Raw genomic sequence first — 14,375 nt, 5'->3', positions numbered from 1 at the left:
GAACTGTTTCACTTTGATATCCTTTTTCTTCTGTCCTGATTTTCTCTTTCTTTTCTTCTGTTAACTAGATATTCTTTGTTGTTCTTCGTTAGCTAGCTAGCTTCTTCCAAAAGAGATCAACCCATGGAGGTCTGGATTTGGAGTCACACTCAAAATTAAAGTGGACAACCACACTACAGGCTGATCCAACTTTGATGTAATGTCCTTAAAACAAGTCAAAATGAGGCTCAGTAGTGTGTGTGGCCTCCACGTGCCTGTATGACCTCACTACAACACCTGGGCATGCTCCTGATGAGGTGGCGGATGGTCTCCTGAGGGATCTCCTCCCAGACCTGGACTAAAGCATCCGCCAACTCCTGGACAGTCTGTGGTGCAACGAGGCATTGGTGGATGGAGCGAGACATGATGTCCCAGATGTGCTCAATTGGATTCAGGTCTGGGCCAGTCCATAGCATCAATGCCTTCCTCTTGCAGGAAATGCTGACACACTCCAGCCACATGAGGTCTAGCATTGTCTTGCATTAGGAGGAACCCAGGGCCAACCTCACCAGCATATGGTCTCACAAGGGGTCTGAGGATCTCATCTCGGTACCTAATGGCAGTCAGGCTACCTCTGGCGAGCACATGGAGGGCTGTGCGGCCCCCCAAAGAAATGCCACCCCACACCATGACTGACCCAATGCCAAACCGGTCATGCTGGAGGATGTTGCAGGCAGCAGAACGTTCTCCACGGCGTCTCCAGACTCTGTCATGTCTGTCACGTGCTCAGTGTGAACCTGCTTTCATCTGTGAAGAGCACAGGGCGCCAGTTGCGAATTTGCCAATCTTGGTGTTCTCTGGCAAATGCCAAACGTCCTGCACGGTGTTGGGCTGTAAGCACAACCCCCACCTGTGGACGTCGGGCCCTCATACCACCCTCATGGAGTCTGTTTCTGACCGTTTGAGCAGACACATGCACATTTGTGGCCTGCTGGAGGTCATTTTGCAGGGCTCTGGCAGTGCTTCTCCTGCTCCTCCTTGCACAAAGGCGGAGGTAGCGGTCCTGCTGCTGGGTTGTTGCCCTCCTACGGCCTCCTCCACGTCTCCTGATGTACTGGCCTGTCTCCTGGTAGCGCCTCCATGCTCTGGACACTACGCTGACAGACACAGCAAACCTTCTTGCCACAGCTCGCATTGATGTGCCATCCTGGATGAGCTGCACTACCTGAGCCACTTGTGTGGGTTGTAGACTCAGTCTCATGCTACCATTAGAGTGAAAGCACCGCCAGCATTCAAAAGTGACCAAAACATCAGCCAGAAAGCATAGGAACTGAGAAGTGGTCTGTGGTCCCCACCTGCAGAACCACTCCTTTATTGGGGGTGTCTTGCTTATTGCCTATAATTTCCACCTGTTGTCTATTCCATTTGCACAACAGCATGTGAAATGTATTGTCAATCAGTGTTGCTTCCTAAGTGGACAGTTTGATTTCACAGAAGTGTGATTGACTTGGAGTTACATTGTGTTGTTTAAGTGTTCCCTTTATTTTTTTGAGCAGTGTAGTAGAGAGAATGATTTATTTCAGCTTTTTTTCATTCATCACATTCCCAGTGGGTCAGAAGTTTACATACACTAAATGAGTATTTGGTAGCATTGCCTTTAAATTGTTTAACTTGGGTCAAATGTTTCGGGTAGCCTTCCAAGCTTCCCACAATGAGTTGGGTGAATTTTAGCCCATTTCTCCTGACAGAGCTGGCGTAACTGAGTCAGGTGTGTAGGCCTCCTTGCTCGCACACGCTTTTTCAGTTCTGCCCACACATATCTATAGGATTGAGGTCAGGGCTTTGTAATGGCCACTCCAATACCTTGACTTTGTTGTCCTTAAGCCATTTTGCCACAACTTTGGAAGTATGCTTGAGGTCATTGTCCATAGACCAGAGGACATTTCTCCAAAAAGTACGATCTTCAAATCAAATTTTATTTGTCACATACACATGGTTAGCAGATGTTAATGCGAGTGTAGCGAAATGCTTGTGCTTCTAGTTCCGACCATGCAGTAATATCTAACAAGTAATCAAACAATTTCACAATAACTACCTTATACACACAAGTGTAAAGGAATGAATAAGAATATGTACATAAAAATATATGGATGAGCAATGGCCAAACGGCATAGGCAAGATGCAGTAGATGGTATAGAGTACAGTATATACATATGAGATGAGCAATGTAGGGTATGTAAACATTATATAAAGTGGCATTGTTTAAAGTGGCTAGTGATACATTTATTACATCCAATTCTTAATTATTAAAGTGGCTAGAGATTTGAGTCAGTATGTTTGCAGCAGCCACTCAATGTTAGTGATGGCTGTTTAACAGTCTGATGGCCTTGAGATAGAAGCTGCTTTTCAGTCTCTTGGTCCTAGCTTTGATGCACCTGTACTGACCTCACCTTCTGGATGATAGCGGGGTGAACAGGCAGTGGCTCGGGTGGTTGTTGTCATTGATGTTCTTTTTGGCCTTCCTGTGACATCGGGTGGTGTAGGTGTCCTGGAGGGCAGGTAGTTTGCCCTCGGTGATGCGTTGTGCAGACCTCACTACCCTCTGGAGAGCCTTACGGTTGTGGGCGGAGCAGTTGCCATACCAGGCGGTGATACAGCCCGACAGGATGCTCTCGATTGTGCATCTGTAAAAGTTTGTGAGTGTTTTTGGTGACAAGCCAAATTTCTACAGCCTCCTGAGGTTGAAGAGGCGCTGCTGCGCCTTCTTCACCACGCTGTCTGTGGGGGTGGACCATTTCAGTTTGTCCGTGATGTGTACGCCAAGGAACTTAAAACTTTCCACCTTCTCTACTACTGTCCCGTCGATGTGGATCGGGGGCTGCTCCCTCTGCTGTTTCCTGAAGTCCACGATAATCTCCTTTGTTTTGATGACATTGAGTGTGAAGTTATTTTCCTGACACCACACTCCGAGAGCCCTCACCTCCTCCCTGTAGGCCGTCTCGTCATTGTTGGTAATCAAGCCTACCACTGTAGTGTCGTCTGCAATCTTGATGATTGAGTTGGAGGCATGCATGGCCACGCAGTCATGGGTGAACAGGAAGTACAGGAGAAGGCTGAGAATGCACCCTTGTGGGGCCCCAGTGTTGAGGATCAGCGGGGTGGAGATGATGTTTCCTACCCTCACCACCTGGGTGCGGCCTGTCAGGAAGTCCAGGACCCAGTTGCACAGGGAGGGGTCGAGACCCAGGGTCTCGAGCTTAATGACGAGTTTGGAGGGTACTATGGTGTTAAATGCTTAGCTGTAGTCAATGAACAGCATTCTTACATAGGTCTTCCTCTTGTCTAGATGGGTTAGGGCAGTGTGCAGTGTGATTGCGATCAGATTTTACGAAAGGAGGACGGGGGAGGGCTTTGTACGCGTCGCGGAAGTTAGAGTAAGAATGATCCAGGGTTTTACCAGTCCGGGTTGCGCATTCGATATGCTGATAAAATTTAGGGAGCCTTGTTTTCAGATTAGCCTTGTTAAAATCCCCAGCTACAATAAATGCAGCCTCAGGATATGTCGTTTCCAGTTTACATAGAGTTCTTTCAGGGCCGTCGATGTGTCTGCTTGGGGGGGAATATATACGACTGTGATTATAATTGAAGAGAATTCTCTTGGTAGATAATGCGGACGGCATTTGATTGTAAGGAATTCTAGGTCAGGTGAACAAAAGGACTTTAGTTCCTGTATGTTGTTATGATCACACCACGTCTCAAGGCATACACCCCCACCCTTCTTCTTACCAGAGAGATGTTTGTTTCTGTCGGTGCGATGCGTGAAGAAACCAGGTGGCTGTATTGACTCTGATAACGCATCCCAAGTGAGCCATGTTTCCGTGAAACAAAGAACGTTACAATCTCTGATGTCTCTCTGGAAGGCAACCCTTGGTCGGATTTCGTCTACCTTGTTGTCAAGAGACTGGACATCGGCGAGTATTATTCTTGGGAGCCCGTCTACAGAGCCTGGCCAGAAGACCGCTCCGTCTGCCCCTTCTGCGACGCCGTTGTTTTGGGTCGCCGGCTGGGATCCGATCCATTGCTCTGGGTGGTGGACCAAAAAGAGGATCCGCCTCGGGAAAGTCGTATTCCTGGTCGTAATGTTGGTAAGTTGACGTTGCTCTTATATCCAATCTTCGACCCCATGTGCAGTTGCAAACCGTAGTTTTTATATAGGACTCGTTTTACTGTAGATATAGATACTTTGTACCTGTTTCCTCCAGCATTTTCACAAGGTCCTTTGCTATTGTTCTGGGATTGATTTGCATTTTTCGCACCAAAGTACGTTCATCTCTAGGAGACAGAAATTGCTCCCAAGGATGAACCAGACCAGATTTCATTCAATTTTCCCATGATGTCAAGCAAAGAGGCACTGAGTTTGAAGGTAGGCCTTGAAATACATCCACAGGTACACCTCCAATTGACTCAAATGATGTCAATTAGCCTATCAGAAGCTTCTAAAGCCATGACATCATTTTCTGGAATATTCCAAGCTGTTTAAAGGCACAGTCAACTTAGTGTATGTAAACTTCTGACCCACTGGATGTGATACAGTGAATTATAAGTGAAATAATCTGTCTGTAAACAATTGTTGGAAAAATTACTTGTGTCATGCACAAAGTAGATGTCCTAACTGACTTGCCAAAACTATTGTTCGTTAGCAAGTTGAAAAACGAGTTTTAATGACTCCAACCTAAGTGTATGTAAACTTCAGACTTCAACTGTATATGTCTATTCCTCATGAAGCCAGATTGGGTCTCTTCTATATTTGAGTCCAATACTGCCTTCATTCTTCTTGCAAATATAGAGGCTAATATTTTGTAGTCATTATTGAGCAGACAGATTAGACGGCAATTATTGAGTAGAAGTAAGTCTTTCTTGGGCTTAGGTATTACATCTTGGTCCCAAGATGGCGTAGCAGTTCAGACGTCCTTTGTCTTCCTCTTGTCGTGTCCCGTGTATATAAATATTTACATATTTTCTTCGCATATCTTTTTACATATTTTATTTATTTTTCTTCTAAAAACTCAACCTCAAAACACTCTCCTGCAACCCGCCTCACCAATTTAAAAAATAAAAGTATTATTTACCTCAAATCTGAAATCCACAACAGAAGCTAGCCAGAGGTTAGCCTGGCTAACGTTGGAGTTCAGCTAGCCACGGTTAGCGGTCCTCAGCTATCCATTAGCTCGAAAAGCTATCGCCAATTTTTGTACAGCGCGACTTAGACCAGAGCTTACCGGACCTATTCTCTCTCCATATCCCCGGATTTCTACCGCAGGCTCTGGACGTTTACACCTGGATCTTGCAGCTAGCTAGCTGCTACCTGAGTGACTATTGGCAACGTTGGTCCCGGAGTTAACATAATTATTCCGGAGCTAGCCAGCTGAAGAGTTTCATCAGCCACTCCTGGGCTATTCCGGAGCTAGCCAGCTGAAGAGTTCCATCAGCCTCTCCTGGGCTACAATCACCTATCCGGACCCGTTTTACTGCCGATAGCTTTTAGCCGTACCCTTAGCCTCATACTTCTCTGCTCCTCTGGTGATGTAGAGGTGAATCCAGGCCCTGCAGTGCCTAGCTCCACTCCTACTCCCCATGTGCTCTCTTTTGATGACTTCTGTAACCGTAATAGCCTTGGTTTCATGCATGTTAACATTAGAAGCCTCCTCCCTAAGTTTGTTTTATTCACTGCTTTAGCACACTCACCAACCCTGATGTCCTAGCCGTGTCTGAATCCTGGCTTAGGAAGTCCACCAAAAACGATGAAATCTTCATCCCTAACTACAACGTTTTCAGACAAGATAGAACGGCCAAAGTGGGCGGTGTTGCAATCTACTGCAGAGATATCCTGCAGAGTTCTGTCCTACTATCCAGGTCTGTACCCAAACAATTTGAACTTCTACTTTTAAAAATCCATCTCTCTAAAAACAAGTCTCTCACCGTTGCCGCCTGCTATAGACCACCCTCGGCCCCAGCTGTGCTCTGGACACCATATGTGAACTGATTGCCCCCCATCTATCTTCAGAGCTCGCGCTACTAGGTGACCTAAACTGGGACATGCTTAACACCCCAGCCATCCTACAATCCAAGCTTGACACCCTCAATCTCACACAAATTATTAATGAACCCACCAGGTACCACCCCAAAGCCGTAAACACTGGCACCCTCATAGATATCATCCTAAACAATTTACCCTCTAAATACACCTCTGCTGTTTTTCAACCAAGATCTCAGCGATCACTGCCTCATTGCCTGCATCCGTAATGGGTCCACAGTCAAACAACCTCCATTCATCACTGTCAAACGCTCTCTGAAACATTTCAGCGAGCAAGCCTTTCTAATCGACCTGGCCCTGGTATCCTGGAAGGATATTGACCTCATCCCGTCAGTAGAGGATGCCTGGTTATTTTTTTTAAATGCCTTCCTCACCATCTTAAATAAGCATGCCCCATTCAAGAAATTTAGAACCAGGAACAGATATAGCCCTTGGTTCTCCCCAGACCTGACTGCCCTTAACCAACACAAAAACATCCTATGGCGTTCTGCATTAGCATCAAACAGCCCCCGTGATATGCAACTTTTCAGGGAAGTTAGAAACAATATACACAGGCAGTTAGAAAAGCTAAGGCTAGCTTTTCAATTAGAAATTTGCTTCCTGCAACACAAATTCAAAAAAGTTCTGGGATATTGTAAAGTCCATGGAGAATAAGAACACCTCCTCCCAACTGCCCACTGCACTGAGGATAGGAAACTCTGTCACCACCGATAAACCCACTATAATTGAGAATTTCAATAAGCATTTTTCTACGGCTGGCCATGCTTTCCACCTGGCTACCCCTACTGCAATCAACAGCACTGCACCCCCCACAGCTACTCGCCCAAGCCTTCCACATTTCTCCTTCTCCCAAATCCATTCAGCTGATGTTCTGAAAGAGCTGCAAAATCTGGACCCCTACAAATCAGCCGGGCTAGACAATCTGGACCCTTTCTTTCTAAAATTATCTGCCGAAATTATTGCAACCCCTATTACTAGCCTGTTCAACCTCTCTTTCGTGTCGTCTGAGATTCCCATAGATTGGAAAGCAGCTGCTGGTATCCCCCTCTTCAAAGGAGGGGACACTCTTGACCCAAATTGCTATAGACCTATATCCATCCTACCCTGCCTTTCTAAGGTCTTCGAAAGCCAAGTCAACAAACAGATTACCGACCATTTCGAATCGCACCGCACATTCTCCGATATGCAATCTGGTTTCAGAGCTGGTCATGGGTGCACCTCAGCCACCCTCAAGGTCCTAAACGATATCGTAACCGCCATCGATAAGAAACAATACTGTGCTGCCGTTTTCATTGACCTGGCCAAAGCTTTCGACTCTGTCAATCACCACATCCTCATCGGCAGACTCAATAGCCTTGGTTTCTCTAATGATTGCATCGCCTGGTTCACCAACTACTTCTCTGATAGAGTTCAGTGTGTCAAATCGGAGGGCCTGTTGTCCGGACCTCTGGCAGTCTCTATGGGGGTGCCACAGGGTTCAATTCTTGGGCCAACTCTTTTCTCTGTATACATCAATGATGTCGCTCTTGCTGCTGGTGCGTCTCTGATCCACCTCTACGCAGACGACACCATTCTGTATACTTCTGGTCCTTCTTTGGACACAGTGTTAACAACCCTCCAGATGAGCTTCAATGCCATACAACTCTCCTTCCGTGGCCTCCAACTGCTCCTAAATACAAGTAAAACTAAATGCATGCTCTTCAACCGATCGCTGCCTGCACCTGCCCGCCTGTCCTGCATCACTACTCTGGACGGTTCTGACTTACAATATGTGGACAATTACAAATACCTAGGTGTCTGGTTAGACTGTAAACTCTCCTTCCAGACTCACATCAAACATCTCCAATCCAAAGTTAAATCAAGAATTGGCTTCCTATTTCGAAACAAAGCATCCTTCACTCATGCTGCCAAACATACCCTCGTAAAACTGACCATCCTACCAATCCTCGACTTTGGCGATGTCATTTACAACATAGCCTCCAATACCCTACTCAACAAACTGGATGCAGTCTATCACAGTGCCATCCGTTTTGTCACCAAAGCCCCATATACTACCCACCACTGCGACCTGTACGCTCTCGTTGGCTGGCCTTCGCTTCATAATCGTCGCCAAACCCACTGGCTCCAGGTCATCTACAAGACCCTGCTAGGTAAAGTCCCCCCTTATCTCCACTCACTGGTCACCATAGCAGCACCCACCTGTAGCACGCGCTCCAGCAGGTATATCTCTCTGGTCACCCCCAAAGCCAATTCCTCCTTTGGCCGTCTCTCTTTCAGTTCTCTGCTGCCAATGACTGGAACGAACTACAAAAATCTCTGAAACTGGAAACACTTATCTCCCTCACCAGCTTTAAGCACCAGCTGTCAGATCAGCTCACAGATCACTGCACCTGTACATAGCCCATCTATAATTTAGCCCAAACAACTACCTCTACCCCTACTGTATTTATTTATTTTATTTTGCTCCTTTGCACCCCATTAACTCTATTTCTACTTTGCACTTTCTTCTACTACAAATCTACCATTTCAGTGTTTTACTTGCTATATTGTATTTACTTTGCCACCATGGACTTTTTTTTGCCTTTACCTCCCTTATCTCACCTCATTTGCTCACATTGTACATAGACTTATTTTTCTACTGTATTATTGACTGTATATTTGTTTTACTCCATGTGTAACTCAGTGTTGTTGTATGTTGTCGAACTGCTTTGCTTTATCTTGGCCAGGTCGCAATTGTAAATGAGAACTTGTTCTCAACTTGCCTACCTGGTTAAATAAAGGTGAAATAAATAAATAAAATAAAAATGTATGTAATCAGACCTTGAGTCAAACTGGGAGGGAGAGCATTATTTGCAATGCTTTCAGAAAAGACCTCCAACAGAAATGGGACTAACTGTTGAGAAACAGTTTTGTAAAACACAGCAGATATACCATCAGTCCCAGGAGACTTATTATTTTTAAGGTGTTCAATAGAATAAATGATCTCTTCAACTATAATAGGGTCATCACACTGTTCCCTCTCAGCCTCCCAATTGATTTCACACCCCCCAGAGAGTCAAAAAAAAGAGTTGCGGAAACCTCACAATACTTATAACTATTTAAATTCCTGTAGAAGTTGCAACTAATGTTAGAGATTAATTTGGGATCATCTGTGATGAGACCATTAATATTTAATTGTTGAATTGTATTATTTTTTGTGGTATTTTTCTAACCTGAAAAAATAAGTTGAATTTTGTTCACCCTCCTCTAGCCACTTCTTCCTAGATCTGACAAAGTCTCCCTCTGCTTTCAGTTTATACATATCATACAACTTGTTTTGTAGCTCAAACAGAACAGATTTGTCCTCCTCTGAGATGCTTTTGAACAATTACACTTTCTTCTTCAGCTCTCCTCATCTTGGCAAAGATAACTCCCATATTTTCTTAAATATTTTCCAACCTCATATTTAAAAAGCTCCCAGTTATTAATGTATGAATTGTCATTTATAGCTTTGTTCCAAAAGTGTGTAATTAAATTGTTTATCTCCATCTTGACCAACTCATGTTTCAATATAATGCTATTAAGCTTCCAGTAGGATGCTCTGCCAAGGCCATTATCAGAGATAAAAAGTTTAATGTCAATATAAATAGCTCTATGATCAGTAAGGGGAGTGGCAAGGACGTTAACAGAAATACCCTGTTTATCAAAACATTTACACACCAGCCAAAAATCTATGAGTGATTGTCTGGAGCATGCCTTATTACTCCATGTGAAAGACTTGTCATTAGGAAACTTTACTCTCCAAATATCTATGATATCAAACCTTTCCATAAACTGCCTCAAACTGTCCCGGAGGCCATCTATCAATTAAATTATTCAGAGAAATATTAAAATCCCCACCTACTATAAGTAAAGCATTAGGGAACTTGGTTAGCCAATGGAGAATACGCTTTTCTAAAGATTCAAGTAAGTGATCATTTTCAAGTTTGGAATTGTACCCATAAATGTTGGTAATAATAATGATGATGTTGTTGCAGTTGATAACAAGACAAAGAAAGTGACCATAAGGGTCACAGTCGGAGTGCAAAATACACTGCTCAAAAAAATAAAGGGAACACTTAAACAACACAATGTAACTCCAAGTCAATCACACTTCTGTGAAATCAAACTGTCCACTTAGGAAGCAACACTGATTGACAATAAATGTCACATGCTGTTGGGCAAATGGAATAGACAACAGGTGGAAATTATAGGCAATTAGCAAGACACCCCCAATAAAGGAGTGGTTCTGCAGGTGGTGACCACAGACCACTTCTCAGTTCCTATGCTTCCTGGCTGATGTTTTGGTCACTTTTGAATGCTGGCGGTGCTTTCACTCTAGTGGTAGCATGAGACGGAGTCTACAACCCACACAAGTGGCTCAGGTAGTGCAGCTCATCCAGGATGGCACATCAATGCAAGCTGTGTCAAGAAGGTTTGCTGTGTCTGTCAGCGTAGTGTCCAGAGCATGGAGGCGCTACCAGGAGACAGGCCAGTACATCAGGAGACGTGGAGGAGGCCGTAGGAGGGCAACAACCCAGCAGCAAGACCGCTACCTCTGCCTTTGTGCAAGGAGGAGCAGGAGGAGCACTGCCAGAGCCCTGCAAAATGACCTCCAGCAGGCCACAAATGTGCATGTGTCTGCTCAAACGGTCAGAAACAGACTCCATGAGGGTGGTATGAGGGCCCGACGTCCACAGGTGGGGGTTGTGCTTACAGCCCAACACTGTGCAGGACGTTTGGCATTTGCCAGAGAACACCAAGATTGGCAAATTCGCCACTGGCGCCCTGTGCTCTTCACAGATGAAAGCAGGTTCACACTGAGCACATGTGACAGACGTGACAGAGTCTGGAGACGCCGTGGAGAACGTTCTGCTGCCTGCAACATCCTCCAGCATGACCGGTTTGGCGGTGGGTCAGTCATGGTGTGGGGTGGCATTTCTTTGGGAGGCCGCACAGCCCTCCATGTGCTCGCCAGAGGTAGCCTGACTGCCATTAGGTACCGAGATGAGATCCTCAGACCCTTTGTGAGACCATATGCTGGTGCGGTTGGCCCTGGGTTCCTCCTAATGCAAGACAATGCTAGACCTCATGTGGCTGGAGTGTGTCAGCAGTTCCTGCAAGAGGAAGGCATTGATGCTATGGACTGGCCCGCCCGTTCCCCAGACCTGAATCCAATTGAGCACATCTGGGACATCATGTCTCGCTCCATCCACCAACGCCACGTTGGCGGATGCTTTAGTCCAGGTCTGGGAGGAGATCCCTCAGGAGACCATCCGCTACCTCATCAGGAGCATGCCTAGGCGTTGTAGGGAGGTCATTCAGGCACGTGGAGGCCACACACACTACTGAGCCTCATTTTGACTTGTTTTAAGGACATTACATCAAAGTTGGATCAGCCTGTAGTGTGGTTTTCCACTTTAATTTTGAGTGTGACTCCAAATCCAGACCTCCATGGGTTGATAAATTGGATTTCCATTTATTATTTTTGTGTGATTTTGTTGTCAGCACATTCAACTATGTAAATAAAAAAGTATTTAATAAGATTATTTCATTCATTCAGATCTAGGATGTGTTATTTTAGTGTTCCCTTTATTTTTTTGAGCAGTGTACTTCCATTGAAATTATTCTTTAGAGTAATAACTCCAGTAGAGCGTTCAGAACCATCAGAGAGCCATACATCATTACCCCACTGAGACCTCCAGAAGTTGACGTCGGTAGCAAATGAATGAGACTCTTGAAAAAAACACAAATCTGTTTTAAGCTGTTTGGCAAATAAAAATAAGGCTTTGTGCTTTACATTATTTTTTAACCCCCTAGCATTGAGTGAAACTATAGACAACGACAAAGTGGAATATAGAACAAAGTACTACGAGCTAAACAACAATCGCAAATCGAATAAGAATGAAAGGAAACCAGCATTGCACACCATATAGATATAAATGATGGAGTGAGAATAGTATAGCACAACAAAGCTAACTGCCAGAACAAGAAACAACAAAAATCTTGCTCACTGCCTATATTGCAGGTAAAAATATCAGAAGTGAGAGAACAAATAAAATAGTAAATATCCATTACTCCAGTAGTCCTGTGCAGTTAGAACGAAGGTTAAATCACCTTAGAGCCGGGAGTGGGATCTGCTCACATCAGAGGTAGCTATCTAGGTAGCCTATGTTGACCACCAGGCACAGCCTATGACAGTTCAAGGAGGAAGGTTGATTCAGGATCCGTTGATGAAAGCGCGCCCTCCGATGAAGTAAGCTGCTTTCCCTTCTTTTCGTGCTTTTTCCACAGCTGGCCACAGTTTCTCTCTCTTTTCTCTGTCTGCTTTCGAGAGGTCTTCAGCAAACCGCAGATTGTTATCTGGTAGGAAAGTAGATTTTTTTGGCTGCTTTCCAAATGGCATCCCTATAGATCCGTGATGTGAACTGAAGAATGACACCTCTGGGCTTGGAGTCACCCTGCCTTCTCGTGCGGAGGCGATGTACAGTGTCGACAACATCTGCTAGCTTAGCCTTCTCCACAGGTAGGATAGCTTGGCAGACTTTGATGGTCTCTTGCCGCACGTTCTCCCCATCTGCCTCGGGAACTCCATACAGTCTCAGATTCCACCGTCTGGAGTATCTTTCAAGTTCTATGATTCTTCTTTGGCACAAGTCCATCTTTCCCTCCTCCTTTTTGACATGCTTTTCGATGTGGGCGACCTTCTTAACATCCTTGATTTACATGCATGCAAAGTTAACTGTTTTTTTAAGCCCTCGATTTTCATTGCGTTGTCGCCAAACATTTTCTCTATGGCATCGGACCTTGCATTGATGAGCCTGGAAAGAGTGGCGATAACATCATTATTGTCAGCGGCATCTGGGCCCAGTTCAAACATGCCTTTCTTGGAAGCTGGAGGTTTGCTTGGGGTTATAAGCAAAGAAGGAAAATCCTCGTCTGACACGGGAAGTGTCATAGAGTCTGTCAGACCAGTATAGTTGGGGCAGTTGTCAGTCAAAGCATTTGCCTCCTGTGTGATGACATTGGATAATGCCTGAGCATTGCTAGCTGAGGAGGCAGCCATAAATCAAATCAAATGTATTTATAAAGCCCTTCTTACATCAGCTGATATCTCAAAGTGCTGTACAGAAACCCAGCCTAAAACCCCAAACAGCAAGCAATGCAGGTGTAGAAGCACGGTGGCTTGGAAAAACTCCCTAGAAAGGCCAGAACCTAGGAAGAAACCTAGAGAGGAACCAGGCTATGAGGGGTGGCCAGTCCTCTTCTGGCTGTGCAGGGTGGAGATTATAACAGAACATGGCCAAGATGTTCAAATGTTGACTAGCAGGGTCAAATAATAATAATCACAGTGGTTGTCGAGGGTGCAACAGGTCAGCACCTCAGGAGTAAATGTCAGTTGGCTTTTCATAGCCGATCATTCAGAGTATCTCTACCACTCCTGCTGTCTCTAGAGAGTTGAAAACAGCAGGTCTGGGACAGGTAGCACGTCCTTTGAACAGGTCAGGGTTCCATAGCCGCAGGCAGAACAGTTGAAACTGGAGTAGCAGCACGGCCAGGTGGACAGGGGACAGCAAGGAGTCATCAGGCCAGGTAGTCCTGAGGCTCAGGTCCTCCGAGAGAGAGAAAGAAAGAATTAGAGAGAGCATACTTAAATTCACACAGGACACCTGATAAGACAGGAGAAATACTCCAGATATAACAGACTGACCCTAGCCCCCCGACACATAAACTACTGCAACATAAGATTTCTCTTTCTGTCAGCGAGCTGTGACATTTTGGAAAATATAATCTTAAATCATCAATAACCTGGTGTTTTTAGTAAGCAAAGTATTAAAGGGGCGGCAGGTAGCCTATTGGTTAGAGCGTTGGACTAACAACCGAAAGGTTGCAAGATCAAATCCCTGAGCTGACAAGGTAAAAATCTGTCTTCTGGCCCTGAAGAAGGCAGGTAACCCACTGTTCCTAGGCTGTCATTGAAAATATGAATTTGTTCTTAACTGACTTGCCTAGTTAAATAAAAGGTAAATTGCATTTAAAAAAATGGACACAAGAGCCACATGGACCTGGAGGTGTTATTTTGGTAGTTCAAAATAATACATTTTTCACTATCTTTCAAAAGTTGGTATATAAAGCTCAGTTGGAAGCGTGCGCTCACTGCCATCTTGGAGCCTCCTCCAGGTTGAGGTTTCCAGGGTTAGAGTAGAGCAGAAGTTGTCATATGCTGAGGCAGTGAAGAAAGTAGAGGATGATGGGTCAAGGGGGAGGGATCCTGAGAGGAGTG

The 14,375-nt window shown here is 45.1% G+C and overlaps 1 protein-coding gene across 1 annotated transcript in view; it reads right to left on the bottom strand.

Moving 5' to 3' along the window:
* cfap77 (cilia and flagella associated protein 77) overlaps window positions 1-14,375 on the bottom strand; it is a 128,862-nt gene that overhangs the window by 111,321 nt on the left and 3,166 nt on the right. The window lies entirely within an intron of this gene.

This window comes from Salmo salar, chromosome ssa26, assembly GCF_905237065.1.
Source record: "Salmo salar chromosome ssa26, Ssal_v3.1, whole genome shotgun sequence".
NCBI lineage: Eukaryota > Metazoa > Chordata > Actinopteri > Salmoniformes > Salmonidae > Salmo > Salmo salar.
The sequence above is the reverse complement of the archived record's forward strand: the minus strand, read 5'-3'. Positions and strand labels throughout refer to the sequence as shown.